Genomic DNA, 5955 nt, shown 5'->3' with positions numbered 1-5955 from the left:
GACGGGGGGGGGGGGGGGGGAAAAAAAAAACCCGCCCGGCCCCCCCCCCCCCCCCCGTATGCCAAACAAAACAAAAAAAAAGCCAAGTGATCCCAGCGGCACAAAATATCGGGACAAACAACTCAAAATCAGGACGTCTGGTCACCCTACTCCCAAGGTGTTTGTAACTCAGAGGTTCTACTGTCACTATGCTACAGTGGAGAAAGCTTGGAAACATTTAACTGAGGACGCACTAAAAGCTCAGCAACCAAGGAAAAAGAATCCAAGAACACATTTTTAAAAATGTCTTGTGATTTTTAAATCTATCTCCTGCTTGGGGGGGGATGGACTAATTAATGGGTTTTGAACACTTGCACTTGGTGATAATATTCAGAGAGGTGAGAGTAATCATATCATCTGGTTTTCTGGGAACACCCCCACTTAAGATTTCCCCAGTCTTCGGATTGCGTTTATGAAAAACAGCTCCCTGTCCCTACCAGTCTCTGAACCTGGCAATCATTAGATTGCTCAGACCACCTTCACAGGCTGCCCCTGGCTTTCATTCGATTGCTGTGCTGAGCTCCTGTACATTGATGCCTCTGCTGGTCACCGGGAACAGCTTCTCCCTGACGGTTACCACTCAGCTATTCAGGGAGCACCAGTAACTTGGCTCTCCTCGGTGAGTGGTAGGCTGGACCCTCCTGACCCACAGAGTCTCTGCTGGGTGATATTAGCAGGGATCCCTAGCACAATGGCTCTTAGAATTAACACACCACAGAGATACCTGGGGCAGTTCCCACCCCTCAAATTTTAAAAAAAGGAAAAAAGGTGAGAGTCTGATGTAATTCCATGCCCCCTTGAGCTGGAGCCTGAGGCACAGGCCTTATGGTGTCTATGTCTTGGTGTGGTCCTGTTGAGTGGTTCTGCAGTGAGGAGAAGAGATCCAGTGGTTCTCAACCTATTTACCATTGTGGGCTGCATATGTGGGCCACATCCAGTACTAGCTGTATGGCCCTGAGGAGGTCACATGGGCCACAGCTCTGTGCTAATTGGGCCACAAGCAGGCCGCAGGTTGAGAACCGCTGACTAAGCATTGCAGGATGCAGTGCTGGCCGTTGGTGCCTTCTTCTCTCCAAGATGCCCTCTTCCTCTTTAACAGTGCAGAAAGTTGGGTGGGAAATGCACTGTCACACTCACACCACTCCTCTCTGTACTGGTGTACGTCAGCAACTTCTCTAATCTCTGCCCATGCCCTTTGCCTGTGGCCACTCATCTCCCCTGCCACCAACATCCCAGACTTTCATTTGAAATGATCTGATCAACAAGGAAGCGGGGAGGGTGCACAGAGGAATCTAGGAGGCTTTGGTAGCCTCTAGCCATGGAGATTCCAGCAATCAACATTTTAAACAGAGATTCCACATCCTTTGTGACAGGCTTGTGAAATAGGGTTACCATATTTTGTGCCTCCAAATGGAGGACACTCCACGGCCCCCGGCCCCCCCCCCCCCTAGATTCCTCTACCCCCCCCCCCCCCCCCCACCCCCCCCCCCCCGCGGGCCCGGCTGACCCGGCTCCCCGCGGGCCCGGCTGACCCGGCTCCCCGCGGGCCCGGCTCCCCGCAGGCCCGGCTGACCCGGCTCCCCGCGGGGCCGGGGTCCCCGCGGGCCCGGCTGACCCGGCTCCCCGCCGGCCCGGCTGACCTCCCGATTTTCCCGGACATGCCCAGCTTTTGGGGATTTCCCCCCGGACGGGGATTTGAGCCCCCAAAAGCCGGACATGTCCGGGAAAATCCGGACGTATGGTAACCCTATTGTGAAAGGGTTGCTGTTATACTGTATGCAGGGGACATTAGAGTGGGGTATATTTTCACCTTTAAGAGTGGGGACTGCCGCAGCGGTCACTCTTAAAAATGTTTCAATTGCCTTTGCCACTAACCAACCAACGTTCCCTCTATATTCACAATATCGCCTCATTATAAAGTTTAAATAGTATCCTCTCTATTGCAGTAATTGCAACTGCAAAGGCAAACTTGTAAAGTCTGTAAAGCTTTGCTTGGCCAAGGCTTCAATTCTCTCACCAGAATGAAGATGCTGAAGTGGAAAACAAGACTGATGGAGATTCAAGCTGTCATGTTTAAACATAGCTCATCAACACCGTTTCCTGTGGCCATCACAAAACATTTCCTGACATTAATGAGGGACCAGGAGAAGTTACTGGGATGGGGCACAGGGACCACAGCTGTAGTTTGGCTGAATTAAACAGCCAGTAGGATTAGACTGGACCATTTATTTTGGCTAACTAACATTGTAACTGCTATTTCATATTTCTCCATATTTTCCCCCACCCCATCTCCCTCTAGCATTTCCAATTGGGTGGTGCATGTACTGGCTCATCCACTAACTTAGTCTCAGATGTAACAGGCAGTGTATTACGGGAAGTGATTGAGCAACATTCATTCTTGCTCTCCAAGAAGAAGTTTGATAAAGCATTAGTGTGGGAATGACTGTGAGTCTATTATCCTCAATGCACATGGACTGAACCACTGTCATTCCCACTAATGTTTTCTCAAGCATCTTCTCTGTAGTTCTATTAAATTAGTAATTTCCTCCCAAGCCCATTTTTATAAATGCATATCTATGGTGTATTTATAAAGTGGCCAGACTGTACCATTCCCCCACATTAATCCCATTCCAAATCTCCTATATTAGGAAAGTAAAATGGACATAACGGTAAAAAGATCACAAGATTATTTGTCTTTCAGCAGCTTCTGTTATGTCTTTTTTAACAAGTTTCTTCTAGCCCAGTAAGAATCCATGGAGTTCAATTTCTGGCACATTTATTTACTATGCAAATTCTTTGCAGTATACCTTTAGCACCAACCTTCCTTGCGACTGGAGAAGCAGTGACATCCAGTGGTGAAACTATACAGAGTAGATTTCCTTGTATGTCTGCCTTAAAATGCTCTCTTGTTTTGTAGGAAATAAATCTGAAAAATGCAGGGATGATTTGTTGGAATTCTCTTCTTTTTACACAAGCTTGTAAATGGCACCAACTGTAGGTGGTCTCACAGCAACAAGAATATATAATTGACAAAGTGAAAAAAAACCACAGCATAGAAAACCAACAGAAAAGACCCTGTCATGTAGATAGTTTACTAGATTACTTAAAGGGACACTGTAAACCTGAGATCTACAACATTTTTAAACAAATGAGTTAAAAACAGTTTCAGCTACTAGCATCTGGCCCCAAGTCTTCTGGCTAATTTGGTGATTTCACAACAGTATTCTGTTGTTTAAAAGGATGTTCTCATATTTGTGTGGGGAGAAAGAAAAAAAACCAACCCAAACAACCCATCCCCAGACAAGGGGAAATAGGCTATAGTGAAACAGACCTTACACAAATTGCTTTCTTTCACAAACAGAGTAAACTAACTGAAAAACTAGGATTTGCTTTCTGATCTCTTCTAGTTATAGTCATTTTACCATATGTTTTACTTGTAACTAAAGTAGGTAAACGATTTCCAACCAAAGTGATTTAAAAAGTTGAGGACGTCTCTTTAAAGGAGTCACTCAGATTTTGTGTACCTATTTATTAAAAAAAGAGAGAGAAGAACAAATGAAAGAAATGTAAGAAGTTGAGCCAAAAGAGATCACTGATGCTGCACAGCAACCAGCAACACAGCCGCTAATCGCAATGAGCAAAAAGACATTGAATTTTTGCATTCAAATAAAGAATATTGTGATAAAGCAGCTATTCAGACTCCTCCTCCCCTACCCACACACTGCAGTGAGGCAGATTCACCAGGTGCTCTGGTTATCATTCCAAGTAGATTTTGTTTTTCCTTCGCATTCTCAAGATCACTTGTGTTATTTCCTAGAGACTGTCTGCTTCACACAATTTATCCAATTTCCTATTAACTTTCCCTCCCAACTAATCCCTGTTTCTCTTGCAGTCCTGGAGCTCTCACTAGATTTTTTTCAGTCCTCTCTCTCTTCACTATTGCCGCATGTTCAAAAAAGACAGGTCAGGCCCCCAGAAGTCTCACAATTGGTTTAAAAATCATGGGATTTTAAGATTTTTTTTAAATTCTACATTTGGAGTTTGTTTGCCTTTTGAACCTCTAGGGTTTTGCGGTCTTCTCTGAAACCAGGAGAAACTGGAAACTTACATTTTAAAAGACCGAAAGAAAACTGAGATGCTGATACAGCCACGACTCGAGAGCCTCAGGCTTCAAGCAAGACACCACGTATCACCGGAGTTGGTAGCACTGCCCCGTAACTGCTCGTGTCCAACTGCCATGGGACATTCTGATTCTAACATTCTCTCCCTTCTCTGGCCGCAGGCATCACCTGAATAGTCTATGTGCTGTGTCTGACTTGAGTGCCAGAGGGCCTGACAGTTCCTAGGGGTGACTCCAATCCTTGATAAAGCAGCTGAAGCATTGCACAGGGCCTTCTGAGAGGTATAGTCATAGATCAGCCTGGCTGAACAGGGTACAGGGATACATATAATGCCCTTTATGCAATGAGTAAGCATTTTAAGCCTGAAGTGGGACAGGATGAAAGCTGGCTTCTTGCCTCAGTTTCCTTAACCCCACTGGATGGCAGAAGAAATGGATGAAAGTGTAACCGTGACTTGGATGGGTCATGCAAGGGTTGAACCTGCAAGCTCTGGATCTAAAAGCATGACCCCTCTGCCAAGAGAGCTAGATGAAGGTCCATTATGTTGGAGTCAACACCAGACTTAAAACCTCTTACATAGTATAGCCACTAGAGAGGGACATAGGCCCATGCTCGGACAGGATGGGATACAAAAAGCACTGGAGTGTCTCAGCACCCCACAATAACAGTTTATCTACACTCACAAAATGTAACCTTTTAACTATATCAACATATTAAAATGGTACAACCTTCCCAGTATGGATTTCATTATAGTGGTATGAAGGTACTTATTGATTATCTAATCCAGGGGTTCTCAAACTGGGGGTTGGGACCCCTCAGGGGGTTGTGAGGTTATTACCTGGAGGGTCGCGAGCTGTCAGCCTCCACCCCAAACCCCACTTTGCCTCCAGCATTTGTAATTGTGTTAAATATATAAAAAAGTGTTTTTAATTTATAGAGGGGGGGGGGGCTTTTCACACTCAGAGGCTTGCTATGTGAAAGGGCTCACCCGTACAAAGGTTTGAGAACCACTGATCTAGCCAACCTTCTGCATAAACCCAAAACATAGAACTGCACTCAGTAATTTTTGCATCAGCCCAATAACTTGTGGCTGGGATACAGCATTTATTTTAGAGAGAAATCTAGTCTTAATTCAAAAGACTCCAAGTGATGGATAATCTGCCATATCCCTTGCTAATCTGTTCCAATTATTAATTGCCCTCCCTGTTAAAATTTTCCATTTTGAAAAACCCAAGCCCTTCATTTCCCCAAAGGCAATTAATTCCTTCCCCCATATCAGGTCTTTTAACAACATACAGTTAGATCTAGGTATTTGGCTGTACCTGGTACTGTATCTCACATGATCCGAATGTGTAATGGCAGGCCCACCTCCCAATATTACAGGAGAGCATGCCAGCAGCCCTGTCACTGTGTTGACATGTTTCACTTTTGCTACCTGATATGTACTTATTATTCTCTGCTGCATTTAGAATCCTTATTTCACTTATTACTGGGCACGTCCCACCTTGTGGTCATTATCACCACCTTTTAAATAAGTCCAATGCTGACTTTTAATTTTCCTTACAAATCAGAATATGAAGCACATAAGGCACCATCTTCATTCAAACAAAGCCAATGGCAGAACTACCACTGAAATCAAAGGGAGCAGAATTGACCCCATATGTAAAAACTGTAGCAATCAGACATGTGTCTAAGATTCTCAGTGCAAGGAGAAAGTCTGGACAAGTTTTAATCTCCCATCAACACAGAGGCTTCTAACTATTTTAATAAAATTAGAAATTTGAATACTAAGACA

Source organism: Trachemys scripta, chromosome 7 (assembly GCF_013100865.1).
Source record: "Trachemys scripta elegans isolate TJP31775 chromosome 7, CAS_Tse_1.0, whole genome shotgun sequence".
Classification (NCBI taxonomy): Eukaryota; Metazoa; Chordata; order Testudines; family Emydidae; genus Trachemys; species Trachemys scripta.
This window is presented reverse-complemented; position numbering follows the sequence as displayed.